The following is an 18,962-nucleotide window of genomic DNA, read 5'->3' on the forward strand; positions in this document are numbered from 1 at the left end:
CTCTCTCTACTCGACTTATTTCACTCAGAATAATCTCTTCCAGTCCTGTCCATGTTGATACAAAAGTTGGGTATTCATCCTTTCTGATGGAGATAATACTCCATAGTGTATATGGACCACATCTTCCTTATCCATTCATCCATTGAAGGGCATCTTGGTTCTTTCCACAGTTTGGCGACCGTGGCCATTGCTGCTATAAACATTGGGGTACACATGGCCCTTTTTTTCACTACATCTGTATATTTGGGGTAAATACCCAGTAGTGCAATGGCAGGGTCATAGGGAAGCTCTATTTTTAATTTCTTGAGGAATTTCCACACTGTTTTCCAAAGTGGCTGCACCAACTTGCATTCCCACTGACAGTTTAAGAGGGTTCCCTTTTCTCCACATCCTCTCCAACACATGTTATTTCTTGTCTTGCCAATTTTGGCCATTCTAAGTGGTATAAGGTGGTATCTAAATGTGGTTTTAATTTGAATCTCCCTGAGGGCTAGTGATGATGAACATTTTTTCATGTGTCTGATAGCCATTTGTATGTCTTCTCTGGAGAAGTCTCTGTTCATATCTTCTGCCCATTTTTTGATATGCTTGTCTGTTTTGTGTGTGTTGAGTTGGAGGAGTTCTTTATAGATCCTGGATATCAGCCTTTTGTCTGTACTGTCATTTGCAAATATCTTCTCCCATTCTGTGGGTTGCCTCTTTGCTTTGTTGACTGTTTCCTTTGCTGTGCAGAAGCTTTTGATCTTGATGAAGTCCCAAAAGTTCATCTTCGCTTTTGTTTCCTTTGCCTTTGGAGACATATCTTGAAAGAAGTTGCTGTGGCTGATATTGAAGAGGTTACTGCCTATGTCCTCCTCTAGGATTCTGATGGATTCCTGTCTCACGTTGAGGTCTTATCCATTTTGAGTTTGTGTACAGTGTAAGAGAATGGTCGAGTTTCATTCTTCTACATATAGCTGTCCAGTTTCCCCAGCATCATTTATTAAAGAGACTGTCTTTTTTCCACTGTATATTTTTTCCTGTTTTGTTGAAGATTATTTGACCATAGAATTGAGGGTCCATATCTGGGCTCTCTACTCTGTTCCACTGGTCTATGTGTCTGTTTTGATGCCAGTACCATGCTGTCTTGGTGATCATAGCTTTGTAGTAAAGCTTGAAATCAGGTAACGTGATGCCACCAGTTTTCTTTTTGTTTTTTAACACTTCCTTAGCAATTCGGGTTCTCTTCTGATTCCACATAAATTTTAGGATTATTTGCTCCAGCTCTTTGAAAAATGCCAGTGGAATTTTGATTGGAATGGCATTAAAAGTATAGATTGCTTTAGGAAGTATAGACATTTTAACAATGTTTATTCCTCTGATCCAAGAGCATGGAATGGTCTTCCATCTTTTTGTGTCTTCTTCAATTGTTTTCATGAGTGTTCTGTAGTTCCTCGAGTACAGATCCTTTACCTTTTTGGCTCGGTTTATCCCCAGGTATATTATGTTTCTTGGTGCTATAGTAAATGGAATCAATTCTCTAATTTCCCTTTCTGTATTTTCATTTCCATTTCCCTAGAGCAAATGGAATCAATTCTCTAATTTTCCTTTCTGTATTTTCATTGTTAGTGTATAAGAAAGCCACTGATTTCTGTACATTGACTTTATATCCTGCCATGTTACTGAATTGTTGTATGAGTTCTAGTAGTTTGGGGGTGGAGTCTTTTGGGTTTTCCACATAAAGTATCATGTCATCTGGAAGAGAGAGAGTTTGACTTCTTCATTGCCAATTTGGATACCTTTTATTTCTGTTTGTTGTCTGATTGCTGTTGCTAGGACTTCTAATGCTATGTTGAACAAGAGTGGAGAGAGTGGGCATCCTTGTCATGTTCCTGATCTCAACCGGAAGGCTGCAAGCTTTTTCCCATTGAGGATGATATTTGCTGTGTGTCTTTCATAGATAGATTTGATGAAGTTCAGGAATGTTCCCTCTATACCTATACTTTGAAGCATTTTAATAAGGAACAAATGCTGGATTTTGTGAAATGCTTTTTTTTTTTTTTTGCATCAATCGAGAGGACCATGTGGTTCTTCTCTCTTCTCTTAATTATTTGTTCTGTCACATTGATTGATTTGCAAATGTTGAACCATCCTTGTAACCCAGGGATGAATCCCACCTGGTTATAATGAATAATCTTTTCAATGTGCTGTTGGATCCTGTTGGCTAGAATCTTGTTGAGAATCTTAGCATCCATATTCATCAGTGATATTGGTCTGAATTTCTCCTTTTTGATAGGGTCTTTGCCTGATTTGGGGATCAGGGTAATGCTGGCTTCATAGAATGAGTCTGGAAGTTTTCCTTCTGCTTCAATTTTTTGAAACAGCTTCAGGAGAATAGGCATTAATTCTTCTTTGAATGTTTGGTAGAATTCCCCAGGGAATCCATCAGGTCCTGGGCTCCTGTTTTTTGGGAGAATTTTGATCACTGTGTCAATCTCGTTACTAGATATCGGTCTATTCAGGTTGTCAGTTTCTTCCTGACAATTTTGGGAGTTTATAGTTTTCCAGGAATGCATCCATTTCATCTAGGTTGCTTAGCATATTGGCACATAACTGTTGATAATAACTTCTGATGATTGTTTCTACTTCCTTGGTATTAGTTGTGATCTCTCCTTTTCATTCATAATTCTATTAATTTGGGCTTTCTCTCTTTTCTTTTGGATTAGTGTGGCCAATGATTTATCGATCATATTGATTCTTTCAAAAAACGTACTTGTAGTTTCATTGATACGTTCTACTGTATCTCTGGTTTCTACCTCATTGATCTCTGCTCTAATTTTGATGATTTCCCTTCTTATGTGTGGAGTTGGTTTGATTTGTTGTTGGTTTTCCAGCTCTTAAGATGTAGAGATAGCTGGTGTATTCTGGATTTTTCAATTTTTTTGAGGGAGGCTTGGATGGCTATGTATTTCCCCCTTAGGACCGCCTTTGCTGTATCCCATAGGTTTTGGACCGAAGTGTCTTCATTCTCATTGGTTTCCATGAATTGTTTCAGTTCTTCTTTGATCTCCTGGTTGATCCAAGCATTCTTAAGCAAGGTGGCCAGGTGTTTGAGTTCCTTCCGAACTTTTCCTTGTGATTGAGCTCCAGTTTCAAAGCATTGTGATCTGGGAATATGCAAGGAATAATCTCCATCTTTTGATATTGGTTGAGTCCTGATTTGTGACCCAGTATGTGGTCTATTCTGGAGAAGGTTCCATGTGCACTTGAGAAGAATGAGTATTCTGTTGTTTTAGGGTGGAATGTTCTGTATATATCTATGAGGTCCATCTGGTCCAATGTGTCATTCAATGCTCTTGTTTCTTTATTGACTTGCTGCTTCTATGATCTGTCTAGTATTAGTGTATTCATATCAATATGACTCTTTATCTTGATTCATAGTTTTGTTCTGTAATTGGCTGCTCCCATATTTGGGGCATAGATATTTACAATTGCTAGATCATCTTGGTGGGTAGTCCCTTTAAGAATGATGTAGTGTCCTTCTGTATCTCTGACTACAGTCTTTAGTTTAAAATCTCAGTTATCTGATATGAGAATTGCTACCCCGGCCTTCTTTTGAGGCCCATTGGTATGAAAGATGCTTCTCTATCCCTTCACTTTCAGTCTGGATGTATCTTTAGGTTCAAAATGGGTCTCTTGTAGACAACATATGGATGGGTCCTGTCATTTTATCCAATCTGCAACCCTGTGTCCTTTTATGGGCGCACTTAGGCCATTCACATTGAGTGTGATTATTGATAGATACATTTTTATTGACATTGTTTTACCGTTGAAGTCTTTCTTTCTGTAGATTGTCTCTATATTTCTTTTCAATGATATTCTTGGGATTTTTTTCTCTTTTATAGATCCCCCCGTAATATTTCCTACAGTGTTGGCTTGGTGGTTGCATAGTCTTTTAAGCCTTGCCAGTCTTGGAAACTCTTGATCTCTCCATCCATTTTGAATGTCAGCCTTGCTGGATAAAGTATTCTTGGCTGCATGTTCTTCTCATTTAGTGCCCTGAATATATCTTGCCAGCCCTTTCTGGCATGCCAGGTCTCTGTGGACAGGTCTGATGTTATTCTGACGGGCTTTCCTCTGTACATAAGGAACTTCTTTCTCCTAGCTGCTTTTAAGAGGGTTGCTTACAATTATAATTCTTCATTCTTACTATTAGGTGTCTCAAAGACTTTCAAGAATCTATAATCTTGGATGGAGACTGTTTGGCCTCTAGTACATGAATGCTGGTTCCATTTGTGAGATTGGGAAAATTTTCATGGACAACTTGTTCCACTATATCTTCTAGATTTCTTTCTTTCTCCTCCCCTTCAGGGATCCCAATAATTCTGACATTGGAAAGTTGCATGGCATCATTTATTTCCCTGATTCTGTTTTCGTGGCTTCTAAGCTGTTTGTTCCAGGCTTCCTCCTGATCCTTTCTCTCTATCTGTTTGTCCTCCAGATCACTAATTCTATCTTCTGTCTAAGTTACCCTAGATTTTAGAGAATTTAGATTAGATTGGAACTCATTGAGAGCATTTTGAACATCATCTCTGGTGTCTTTCAGTTCTCCCCTAATCAATTCCATTTGGTCATCCATGGCTTTCTCCAACCTAGCTATTGCCTGGATAATTGTTATCCTGAATTCCCTTTCCAACATATTGTCTATGTCGATAGGCATTAGCTCTGTTGTAGAAAGCCCATCCTCTGTATTTTTCTTCTGTTGTGCATTCCTCCTCTTAGTCATTTTGGTGAGAGATGACTGAATGGATGTACCTGAATATATCGACCATGGTGCAGTCAAGGTGCACCCTGGAACACTTCTGAGCAATCAGGATTCCCTACCCAAATGAGAGAAAAAAGAAAAGAAAAAGAAAAAGAGAGAGAGAGAGGAAAAAAAGGGAAGATAAAAGAGAAGGCTCAGCCCAAATGGGCCCCAAGGTAAGATTTATGAAGTATGCAAACAAAAACAGACAAACAAAAAGACTGATAAGATGTTCCATGCTCCTGGATTGGAAGAATAAATATTGTGAAAATGTCTATGCTACCTAAAGCAATCCACACATTTAATGCAATTCCTATCAAAGTACCATCCATCTTTTTCAAAGAAATGGAACAAATAATTCTAAAATTTATATGGAACCAGAAAAGACCTCGAATAGCCAAAGGGATATAGAAAAAGAAAGCCAAAGTTGGTGGCATCACAATTCCAGACTTCAAGCTCTATTACAAAGCTGTCATCATCAAGACAGCATGGTACTGGCACAAAAACAGACACATAGATCAATGGAACAGAATAGAGAGCCCAGAAATAGACCCTCAACTCTATGGTCAACTAATCTTCGACAAAGCAGGAAAAAATGTCCAATGGAAAAAAGATAGCCTCTTCAATAAATGGTGCTGGGAAAATTGGACAGCCACATGCAGAAAAATGAAAATGGACCATTTCCTTACACCACACACAAAAATAGACTCAAAATGGATGAAGGAATCATGTGCAAAAGGAATGTGCAAAAGGAATCCATCAAAATCCTTGAGGAGACCAAAGGCAGCAACCTCTTTGACCTCAGCCGCAGCAACATCTTCCTAGGAACATCACCAAAGGCAAGGGAAGCAAGGGCAAAAATGAACTATTGGGATTTCATCAAGATCAAAAGCTTTTGCACAGCAAAGGAAACAGTTAACAAAACCAAAAGACAACTGACAGAATGGGAGAAGATATTTGCAAACGACATACCAGATAAAGGACTAGTGTCCAGAATCTATAAAGAACTTAGCAAACTCAACACCCAAAGAACAAATAATCTAATCAAGAAATGGGCAGAGGACATGAACAGACATTTCTGCAAAGAAGACATCCAGATGGCCAACAGACACATGAAAAAGTGCTCCATATCGCTCGGCATCAGGGAAATACAAATCAAAACCACAATGCGATATCACCTCACACCAGTCAGAATGGCTAAAATCAACAAGTCAGGAAATGACAGATGCTGGCGAGGATGCGGAGAAAGGGGAACCCTCCTACACTGTTGGTGGGAATGCAAGCTGGTGCAGCCACTCTGGAAAACAGCATGGAGGTTCCTCAAAATGTTGAAAATAGAAGTGCCCTATGACCCAGCAATTGCACTATTGGGTATTTACCCTAAAGACACAAACGTAGTGATCCAAAGGGGCACGTGTACCCGAATGTTTATAGCAGCAATGTCCACAATAGGCAAACTATGGAGAGAACCTAGATGTCTATCAACAGATGAATCGATACAGAAGATGTGGTATATATACACAATGGAATACTATGCAGCCATCAAAAGAAATGAAATCTTGGCATTTGCGACAACATGGATGGAACTAGAGCGTATCATGCTTAGTGAAATAAGTCAAGCAGAGAAAGACAACTATCATATGATCTCCCTGATATGAGGAAGTGGTGATGCAACATGGGGGCTTAAGTGGGTAGGAGAAGAATCAATGAAACAAGATGGGATTGGGAGGGAGACAAACCATAAGTGACTCTTAATCTCACAAAACAAACTGAGGGTTGCTGGGGGGAGGGGGTTTGGGAGAAGGGGGTGGGATTATGGACATTGGGGAGGGTATGTGCTTTGGTGAATGCTGTGAAGTGTGTAAACCTGGTGATTCATAGACCTGTACCCCTGGGGATAAAAATATATGTTTATAAAAAATTAAAAATTAAAAAAAAAAAAGAAAAAAAATGTTGAAAATAGAACTGCCCTATGACCCAGCAATTGCACTACTGGGTATTTATTCTAAAGAAAAAAACGTAGTGATCCAAAGGGGCACATGCACCCGAATGTTTATAGCAGCAATGTCCACAATAGCCAAACTATGGAAAGAACCTAGATGTCCATCAACAGATGAATGGATCAAGAAGAGGTGGAATGGAATACTATGGAATACTATGCAGCCATCAAAAGAAATGAAATCTTGCCATTTGCAACAACATGGTTGGAACTAGAGCGTATCATGCTTAGCGAAATAAGTCAAGCAGAGAAAGACAACTATCATATGATCTCCCTGATATGAGGAAGTGGTGATGCAACAAGGGGGCTTAAGTGGGTATAAGAAGAATCAATGAAACAAGATGGAATTGGGAGGGAGACAAACCATAAGTGACTCTTAATCTTACAAAACAAACTGAGGGTTGCTGGGGGGAGGGGGTTTGGGAGAAGGGGGTGGGATTATGGACATTGGGGAGGGTATGTGCTTTGGTGAATGCTTTGAAGTGTGAAAACCTGGTGATTCACAGACCTGTACCCCTGGGGCTAAAAATATATGTTTATAAAAAATAAAAAATTTAAAAAAATGTATACGACAAGAGAAAAAAAATGTATATATATAAGCACAAAAAGGAAGAACCTCATCAAAAAGAACTCCAAGTATAAGATTTATATACTATCAGGACAAATACAAATACACAGAAACACTGGTGGAAGAAAAAGATGGGAGAGTGGTTATAAATTCTCAGTGTGGGTGAGGAAGATCATTTTGATTCTTCCTGGATGTATCTTAATATCTTTGTTAAAGGACTCAACTTTCCTAACATAAAGGGGGATTAAAAATTGGTTTATGTATAGGGGTAGCATTGATTGGGGAAAGGGGATTACCTTGAGGTTTAACTCTATATGAACATTAGAACATAAAAATAAAAAAAGAATAAAGTAGAGTAAACTAAACTAAAATTAAAAAAAAATTTAAAAAATAGAAATGCAAAAGAAAAACATGGGTGTGTGTATCAAAAAGTTCAGGTTAGAAGGTTATTATTGAATTTGAAGTCCTGGACGTCTCACTGTGATGGTAAATAGGTTCAAAAATTATCTATATAAAAAAATAAATGAACCAGAATAGTGGGAATGAGTTAAAAATAAAAGTTGTATCTACGAAGTAGTGGTGGTGGTTCTCTTGTTGTCATTTTTTTTTTTTCCCTTTTCTGGTTGGTTTTCTGGGGAGGGACCTGCCACATGGATTTTCAGTCAATGATGTTCCCTGAGTTAAGTCCTCCTGCCCCCTCAAGAGGGTGGGCTCTGAGGAAACCTGTTTTTCAGGCTTTTGTTCTCTGAGGGGTTTTATGTTTGTTTATTTGTTTTCTCTTGCCTTGACAGCTTTTGATGGTTTTGAAGGTTTAGAGGAAAGCAAACTGCACCAGGACCTCCCTCTCTGAGAGAAGCCTCAGTCTGCTCCCCCGTGAGTGCTCCAAGGCACATAAGCTCCCCCTTGGCTGCTGTCAGAGCAGGTTCCAAGTTGTGGTTCCTGGGGAAGCAGGATTTCCTGCTTGTACCCAAAACTGTGGGAGCAGAGGCTGTCTGGGCCACTCCAGACTGCCAGAGAGGTTCCAAGCAGCAATTGTACACTGAGATTTTTCCACTGGCCTGGGCTGTGAGTGCCTGGTCTTTCCTGGTCCAAGAGCACCGGGCTGGGGCCTGCATGCACCTCTCCCGGGGGGGGGCGCCTGTGTCTCAGGCTCTGTAGCCCGGCTCGGCGTTCTGTCATCTGGCGAGGCTCCCAGCCCCTCACAGGAGCTGGACCCCACACGTTCTCAGGCACGCTGGCAGCTCAGGGACCAAGACCTGGTTTCTCTGCCACACTCTCTCTGACTCAGCGCCAGTGGAGGCTGTCCTGTGTCTGGGGACTTAAGCCCCTGTTGCTAACTGCCCCGATTCCCACAATTTCCCCCCCACGATCCTTTGCTCTTTTTGAGTGCTTTCAACCAGACTCCAAATCAATGCTGGTCCCCAGATGCAGGGCACTCTCCTATTAGGGGTATTACTTTCCAATCAGTCACCTCTGGTGGCTCCCTCCCCCTTTTGTTTATCTTCCCCTATCCCACTCCACTTTACCTGCTCTCTGGCTTCTTCTGACCTCGTAGAGATCCAGATGTGTATAATTCTGATCTCAGGCTGATTTCGTGGGTGATCGGAGTTCTTTGGTAGGTAATCAGCTCACTTTAGGGTACAGGTTGAAATGGCACCTCCTCCTACTTCCCCAAACCAGGTCTTGGTCCCTGAGCTGTCCTACTTCCCCGCCATCTTGTCTCCCCCTCGGAAATTAAAATTCTTAATTCTTTTTAATATAAGCAATGATATAAACATTCCTCTATTGTTTTAGCTGTATCTAATAAATTTTGATTATTCTGTTTTTATTCTCTTTAAAATAGTTTCTAAGATCTTTTATGATTCCTTCTTTGACCCATGAGTTATTTATGGTGCATTGTTTAATTGATATGTGATAACTGAAAAAATCTGAAATATTCTGGTGTTTATTTCTAATTTTTTCATTGTTGTCAGAGAACATATTCTTATTTCTTTATGAATTTATTAAAAAATGATGGCTTGTCTTCATGAATATTCCTTGTGTGCTTGAGAATGTATTTTGGTCTTGCTGGGTTCAGTGTTCCTTTTTTTTTTTTTTAAAATTTTATTTATTATTTGACAGACATAGATCACAAGTAGGCAGAGAAGCATGCAGAGAGAGAGGAGGAAGCTGACTCCCTGCTGAGCAGAGAGCCTGATGCAGGGCTCAATCCCAGGACCCAAGCCTAAGGCAGAGGCTTTAATCTACTGAACCACCCAGGGGCCCCTTCAGTGTTCTTTAAATGTCAACTAGATCAAGAGAGCAGTTTTGAAGGCTCTAAGGTGATAGTAGCTTTCCTTATTTGTCCTTTATTTTTTTGTGTATTTCCATTAAATAGGATCTGACTCTCTCTTTCTTCAATAGAAAATTTTAGGCTATTTACTTTTAATATATATTTTATTCCTAGTATGTATTCTTCCTAATAATTGAAGTATGGTTGATTCAAACTTAACATCTTGGTTTTTATTTTGTATTATGTTTCATCTGTCAGTTTTTCAAACTGTTTTCATGTCTTTTTTTGGATAAACTGAGTATTTTTATGACAAAAGTATCTCTTCCCTGTTGATTGATTTGCTCAACTTGGTTTTAATTTCTAAAAATTGCTTTAAAGGTTATACTATGCATTTTTAGTTATCAGAGTTTGTGTTCAAAGAAGATTATTTTGTTTGGTATGTAGTATAAGAATCGTAAAAGACTTTTTTTTTCTCTTGCCATTCTTCAGGTTTTTTTTTTTTTTGGTCACACATTTTATTGTATTACATGTTATAAGTTCCACAATGCAGTGGTACTGTTTATGTTTTGGAGATTCTGTTTATTTTCAAAAAGTAAACAAGAAAAAAATCTACATTTCTGTAGCCACATTTCACCATTGCCATTTTACCTTTCAGTGTATGAAGACAAACTTCCACTTGGTGTCCCATCATTTTTCATTTGCTACAAGCAAGGAACAAGTATTATTAATAGTAATAAAAGTCCATACATAATTCACCATTTTAAGTTATTATCTTATTATCTACTGTCCTTTTTCTAGTATAGGATTCCGTGTAGAACTGCATTACATTGAGCTGTTAAGTTTCTTTAGACTCCTTTTGGCTATGAGAGTTTATCATTTGTTATGGCTCTATGAAGGCTATGAGACACTTCATTTGTTTTTCATGTTATTGGCAGTTTTAAAGATTACTTACTGGTCAGGTATTTTGTGAGATGTCTCTTTATTGGACTTTTTCTGCTCTTCTCATATTAGAGTGGCATTGTTATTTTGGGGGAAGAAGACCATAGACCTAAAATGCCACTTTCCTTTTTTTTTTAATTTAATTCTATTTTATTTTTTTCAGTGTTCCCAGATTCATTGTTTATGCACCACACCCAGTGCTACATGCAATATGTGCCCTCCTTCATATGCCACTTTCATCATATCAGTGGTGCCTGTTATCAACATGATACATAAAAGTTGATACTGACCCTAAGCATTGTATTGATATAGTCTTCGCTGTAAATTACTTTTTTTCCACTGTAAATTACCCACCCTTCCCAGACTGTTTTTTTTGAAATGAGTACTATATGCAACCCATAGTTAAGGAGTGGAGAGTTACATTTTCATCAGTATAGATTCATGGATATTTATTTTATACTTTTGATTATAACCCAGGACTACTGTTCTCAGAGCCCCCCTTTCTCAGCGTGTTCCAGTATGAGCCACTGGGGGATCTTTCAGTTAATTCCTGTGTTTCTTTGATGTAGCTCTACTTGAGTATGTGGAGGGTGGGTGGTGTGTGTACATGTGTTGAGCATTTCTGTAATCCTGGCACTACAGAGTATTTCCAGCTCATCTGTTATATTTCTTGCCCAAATCCTATTAGACATTTCATCAAAGAGTGTAGGTCTTTTTTATAGCAGAATCTTTTTAGAAAACAAGATTTAAGACCTGGGTGAAACCATGGTTCCTGCATGGCTTTGCTTTTAAGCCCTCTCATCTGACAGAGCAAGGGAATGCGTGTACTAACCCATGTGTAAATACATTTCTATAAACATTTCTTGATGTAATCCTCTGTATCTATATTAAAGTAAATGTGAGTTTATATCAATGTCTGTGGCTATAATCCATCACCACCTAGATCACTCTAGTGTCCTTCTTTGGCTTATTTGTAAATTCACACTCCCACAATGAGACAGACACCTGACATCCACCATCTGCTGTTCATTTATGTAATTATTCATTTCCAATATCCATATATAGCCTTTTCAGAATTGTTAAGTTCTATCCCCCATGTGACAGGAATATATCAATTAGACTACATTGCTCATCTGGTTTCTTTCCGTGAAATTAAAGGACTTCACTTACTTCAAAGTTACTTAGCACATTTCCCCATCACCTTTTTCAGTGAAATTGTTTCCTAAGTTTCCACAGTCAGCATTCCCTTCTGGGGTCCAGTGAATTCAAAATGATTTTTTTGGGGGGGTGATTGGTGTACATGGAGGTTTACTCTTTGTGCTTTTTTTTTTTTTTAAGATTTTATTTGTTCATTTGACAGAGAGAGAGGAGAGAGATCGTAAGTAGGCAGAGAGGCAGGCGGGGGTGGGGGGGAACAGGCTCCCCGCTGAGCAGAGAGCCCGACTCGGGGCTGGATCCCAGGACCCTGAGATCATGACCTGAGCCTAAGGCAGAGGCTTAACCCACTGAGCCACCCAGGTGTTCCCCTCCCCCCGTTTTAAACATTTTATTTTCTTTGTGCTGTCTTGATAGTTTTGTGTCGTGTGTCTGCTACTAAACTCTCCTAGAGAATAGTTTGACTATAAAAGTTTGCCTGTACTTCATGTATTCAACCATTTCTTCCAAGCTCCCAGTAGCCATGGATCTTTTTCCACGTTGCCATAAAATTTGAATGCGACAATAAGTAGCCTTTTCAAAACGGCTGCTATCACTTAGGTGAACTTTAAATGTATATCACTATCTCTTTTTATGATTTCACAGCTCATTTCTTTTTATCACTGAATAATATTCCATCATATGGATGCACTACAGTCATCTATTAGCCTATTGAAGGGCATCTTTTCTGCTTTAAGTGTTTGGCAATTATTAACAAAGATGTTGTAAATATTTACATGGAGGTTCTGGTATAGATAAAACTTTTCAAGTCTGCTAGGTAAATACCTAAGCATCATTGTTGGGTCATATGATAAAACTATATTAAACTTTGCAAGAGACCTCACTTTCAAAATTCTTGTGCCATTTTGCATATCCACTAAAAATGAGTAAAAATTCCTCTTGCTCTGCGTACTCACCAGAATTTAGTGTTGCCCATTTTTTGGATCTGAGCCACTCTAACAAATGAGGTATCTCATTGTTTTAATTTGCAATTCCCAAATGCCACATGATGTTGAACATCTTCTCATATGCTTATTTACCATCTGTATATTGTCTTTGGTGATGTATCTATTCAGAAATTTTGCCCATTTTTTTTAATTGGGTTGTTTTTCCTTACTGTTCAGTTTTAAGAATTCCTTGTATACTTTGGGTTTGATTGCTTTATTAGAAATGTGTTTTGCAAATACTTGGTCTCATTCTGTAGCTTGTCTTTCCTGTTTTTTTTTTTTTTTTTAATTTGGATCTTAAATTTCTAAAGAGCCAGTATGACTGTCATATAGCACCAGTTTCTCCCTATACTTCTTATTCCTAATGTAGGCACACACAATGTGTGGATTTAAGACTATATCCTTAATGGATACTGAGTACAGTATCCATTTTGATGGATACTGAATACAAAGTTCATGGTGAGGTCAGATGTTCTCAGTTTTCTCATAAAATGTCAGTCTTAGTCATAACCTGTGTTGTTGAAGCTTAGTGGTCATGTTTTTCAGCATTTTTGTTTCTCCCCTATTTATGGGGTCCTTGTACTAGCTGGAAGTACTAAGTAGAGCCTGTTTCCAACACCTGTCCCTTTCACAGCATTCTCTGGCTCGTATCAGCCTATGATTGTGAGACCAACCGGATTTCTTGCCACTCCCTCAGTGTGAGACTGCTTTTACTTTGACTTACCCACAAGGCCACTTTGCTTGGCATCAGGCTGGAGGAGGAAGTTTCTTTTGGCCATTCCTCCAAACACTGAAAGTTGCCATTTGTATGGGAGGACCCAGTTTCATGCAGGCCTGTCAGTAGCATGTCATCACCTGCGTATCTGTGCCACCTCTAGTTTCCTGCCACGTCCGTTTTCTTTTTTGTTAGAACTAGTTGAGATCTTTGCAAAATAGCTTAGTGAGTAGTGAAAAACAAGCATCCTTTTTTACTTGGTATCTCAGAGAATCTAAACTGTCTTAAACTAATTGGCACATAACCCCTGAAAGTTCATTAAAACCTCAGTTTACTTTTTGCATGTTTATATTTCTGGTATCCTCTTCCTCTGTCCCTGGGTGAAACAGTTCACATGTCTGGTCCTACCCCAGGGGAGACTTTTACTACTTGGAATTCAAATGTGCCAGTTGGTCTAAGGACCTCAGTTTTCTGATAGAAACCAAAACAGTTTTAGAATTTAGATTATTTGACTTTTCCTCATTATTAATGTGAGAGTAAAACTCTCACTTGAATATTTTTCCTCTGCCTTGATTTAAAATATTTCTTCTAATTTCATTATGACATAATTGACACACAACTCCATATACGTTTAAGGTATGCAACATAATGATTTGACATATATATCATGAAATGACATATATATCATGACATATATATCATGAAATTTGACATATATATCATGAAATCTTACAGCAATAAGATAAATTAACATTCATCACCTCATATAGATACCTATTAAAAGAAAAAGAAAAAAATGGATTTTTTTCCCTTGTAATGAGAAATCCTAGAATCTACTTCCTTAACTACTTTTCTGTATATCCTACAACAGTGTTTACTGTAGTTATCATGTTGCTCATTATATATCTGGTACTTATTTGTCTTATAACTGGACATTTGTATCTTATGAACACCTTTAACCACTTCCCTATCCCTCATCCCCAACTCGGGTGACCAAGAAACTGGTCTTTTTTCTGGTTTGTTTTTTTGTTTTTACATTCCACATGTAAGTGAGATCATACATTGCCTGTCTTTGGCCAATTTCACTTAGCTTAATGCCATCAGGGACTTCCCAATTTGTCACAAATGACAGGATTTCCTCATTTATTATGAATAATAGTACTATATAATGTGTGTGTGTTTGTATAATATTTATTTATATTTTTACACACCACAATATTTTTTAGCCATCTGTCAGTGGACACCTAGATTGTCCTGAGTTCTATAAATGGCCAGAGTTCTATAAATAATGCTGCTATGAACATTGCAGTGCCTATATCCCTTTGACATAGTGTTTTGACAAAGTGTTTTCATTACCTTTGGATATAGTCCTAGAAGTGGAATTGCTGAATGTCTGTTCTGGATTTCTACACCCTGCAGAAAAGCAAACCTCTTCAGGTTGTGTTAACAATTATATTTCTTAACAGTTAGATTAGTGAAATGTCAAGGGTTTGACAGTTATTGAAATTAGGACTTTTGACAGTTGATAGATTATTTGCTTACTTTGGACAACAATAGTGCTACAATAAATGGTGTAATGAAAGTGGTTATAGTCTTAAAACTACTGAAAAATATGTATTCACACACATTTAAGGAGCCAAGCCTTGATGTGTCTCAAGTTTTTCTTGTTTACTAAACAAATGTTAAATAATGGTACATCTGCCCTGTGGAATAGAATATAAACATGGAAAAAACAAGAGTGATAGATATTGATTTATTTGAAGTTCCACATGTTGTTTAGATTGAAAGAGGCAAATTAGAGTATGCACACATTTTTGGAAATAAGTAATTGTGTGTGAAAATACATTGCACAAGCAAAGAAAAAAATTGGTGTAACTGGATTGGAACAGGGAGATTTTAAATGTATTTTAGATAAATTTATAATAACTGTTGCAAGAAACATGTCTTAATTTTTTAACTCAAAGCCAAATGCCTCCACACATACTTATTTGGTATGTTGACTGATTTTAATTTAAATGTAGAATTTATTTTTTTTTTATTTTTTTTTTAATATAATTTTTTATTTTTTATAAACATATATTTTTATCCCCAGGGGTACAGGTCTGTGAATCACCAGGTTTACACACTTCACAGCACTCACCAAAACACATACCCTCCCCAATGTCCATAATCCCACCCCCTTCTCCCAAACCCCCTCCCCCAAGCAACCCTCAGTTTGTTTTGTGAGATTAAGAGTCACTTATGGTTTGTCTCCCTCCCAATCCCATCATCTTTCATTTATTCTTCTCGTACCCACTTAAGAAAACAGATGCTTCCTTGCTGTGTGCTTATTTTTTCCTGAATGAGTAATGGTGAAATATGGTTTTGCTGAGAAATCTTGTATCTTAGGGCCATATTTGCTATGCTAACATGTTCTGTCATTTGTCCCCACAATCCTACAGCAGTATGTGCTGTATATTAGGATGACCTAAGGAAATGCCACCTAAATAGTATAATGATGATAAAACTTTTACTCTTTGATTTATACCCTTAACAGTAATCATGCACTAATTATTTCAGTATAAACCCTTAAGTAATTGGTAGAGTTCAGAGAGCCCTTAAAATAACTTTGATAAACACCCAGTAAATAATAGCGAAGTCAATGGTAGCTAAGAAGCTGATCCTTCAGAAAGTTCTGAAAGGTTAAATAATATGGTTTTCTGAGTCTGTGAAGCACACACAATAAAATACACATTAAGATCAGAGCAATGACCTTCTCACCATTCCTTATGTGACTCTAGTTTTCATGGTGGCTGAATCTCTTTACAAGAGTCTATTCACCATCTATAGTTTCCTTTATTTAGGACTGACAATGATGTCTGAATCATGAATAACAATGCGGTTTCTACCACACAGATAACTAACCTGTTAGTATTTGTGTGGTTTGCTGCCTGCCTGGGTTACCATATGGTTATGTATTCCATGGGCTCTTTAAACAAATTGTGAACAAACACCGTATTTCTTGTGTTGTCTTTTTTTTTAATATAATTTTTAATTATTTATTAATTTTTAAATTAATTTAATTAATTAATCTAATTTTTATTAACATATAATTAGCCCCAGGGGTACAGGTCTGTGAATCGTCAGGCTTACACACTTCATAGCACATACCTTCCCCAGTGTCCATATTAGGGGTCAGCCTTTACCTTTCCATTCTTGTTCTCCTCTCTCTCTCTCTTTTTTAAAGATTTTATTTATTTATTTGAGAGAGAGAGAGCATGAGTGAGGGGAGGAGCAGAGTAGGAGGGACAAGCAGACCCTACGTTGGGCATGGAACCCATCACGGGCTCCATTCCATCACCCTGAGATCATCACCTGAGCTGAAATCAAGAGGTGAATCTTTCACCTATGAGCCACACTAGAGATTTGTCTTCTATAGAAAGTGAAGTGAATATACTGGCTTGGAGAAACTGATGATCAAGACGGGGCGCAGTTCATTAATAGAATATAAATAACAATGGATTGATTGCATACAGCTGGTGACCATTGTTCCTTGTCTAATCAGTAGTCATTCTGTCCCTTCCTGGAGCTAACCGATTCTGTACTTCGCTCGAGTGAAATCCATATTCTGCTTGGGACAGGTTCTTAGGGAGCAAAAGTGGCTGAGTTGGCATGGGCATATCATGTAGTTTTGGACAGTTATTGTGAAACCAATTGTCTACCAGAAGGCTCTAGGAGAGGTTTATCTGAGTTTTATAAAAAGACTCTTAAACAGTTTCTGTTTTTCAACTTCTCTTTGATATCAATATGTGGACATGGAATTTTAGCAACTAGTTAGGGCCATGAGGGAAGTGACATTGATCAGAACATGTTAAAGATTATACTGGAAAAATGGAAGGTATTTGGGTCTTTAATGAAAGTACTGAGGCAATATTAATCTGCATTACTGGCCTTCTTCAATATTGCTCATTGTAGAGGATCATGAATTCTCTTATCAGTTAAAACCTTTGAACTTGACCTGTTATTTGTAGCCACAGACTTTATAACAGTATCATATTAACAATCACGATTCCATAGTTAGTAAGATATTCCAGGGAAGAAAGTCAGTGCATTTTTGTGAAAAAACTGACATTAAGGAAAACCACATGACTGAAATTCTTGAAAGAGTTAAGAAAGTTTTAACGATGAACACCAGCAATAGTATCCTAAACAATGAAAACTTAATGAAATCAGGTGTTTTAGGATGATTATCCTATTAGAAATTTGTAGAATAGATGGCAGAAGCATTTAGATATTCCTTCCTTCCTTCCTTCCTTCCTTCCTTCTTTTCTTTTTTTTTTTTTTTTTTGAGATTTTATTTATTTGGCAGAGAAAGACACAGCGAGAGAGGGAACACAAGCAGTGGCAGAGGGAGAGGGAGAAGCAGGGAGCAGGGAGCCAAGCAGGGAGCCTGATATGGGGTTTGATCCTGGGACCCTGGGACCAGGACCAGAGTCAAAGGCAGACACTTAACGACTGAGTCACCCAGGTGCCCCGCATTTAGATATTTCAAAAGATGTAATACAGAATTTGAGTCTCTGTGACATGCTGTCAAAATAATTGCCAAGATACCAATAGCTTGTTTGTTTCTAAGAAAGGAGAAGTTGGATTTTTGAGGAGCCTTAGGTTAACTTCTCATACCAGGAAATATACTAAAATATTTATCATCTTCTGGCCCTTCATTTAAAAAACATTGAGACATACTCAATGTGTAAGTACTCATCAAATTTATAGATTTCAGTTTTGTTTAATGTAGTCACTGAAGGTGCAACCAGCCCTATCTAATTTTAGAACATTTTCATCATCCCCCTACCTAAAAATCCCATGCCTATTAGGAGTCATTCCTTAGTTCTGCTCTGCTGCCATCCAGCCTCCTGCCTCAGGCCAGGCAACTACTAATGTACTTTTTATCTCTATAGATTTGCCTCTTCTGGAATTCCACATAAGAAAATCATAAAATATGTGGCTTTGTGACTTTTTTCAGTTGGCATAAATATTTTCAATATTCTCCCATGTTATCTTTTTAATTGTTTTTCATTTTAATTCCAGTATACTTAACATACAGTTATGTTGATTCTATTGTGTTAACAGTTACATAGTTTCAGGTATACAATATAGTGATCGAACAATTCTGTGTATTACTCAGTGCTCATCATGATTTGTGAACTCCTTAATCCCCATCACCTGTTTGTTCCCTCTAATTGAGATTCTATTTCTTGGTTTGTGTGTCAGGTTTTTTTTTTTTTTTTCTTTGCTCAATTGTTTCTTTTCTTTTTTTCTTTCTTGTTTCTTAAATTTCACATATGAGTGAAATCACAGAGTATTTGCCTTTCTCTGATTGATGTGTTTTGCTATTATACTTTCTAGCTCCATCTATGTCATTGCAAATGGCTGGACTTCATTTTGTTGTGGCTGAGTAATATTCATACATATGAATATATATATATTACCTTTTATTTATTCATCTGTTGTTGGACACCTGGGCTGCTTCCATAATTTGGCTTCTGTAAAAAATATTACAGTAAAC

This window comes from Mustela nivalis (genome assembly GCF_964662115.1).
Source record: "Mustela nivalis genome assembly, chromosome: 3".
NCBI classification, from domain to species: domain Eukaryota; kingdom Metazoa; phylum Chordata; class Mammalia; order Carnivora; family Mustelidae; genus Mustela; species Mustela nivalis.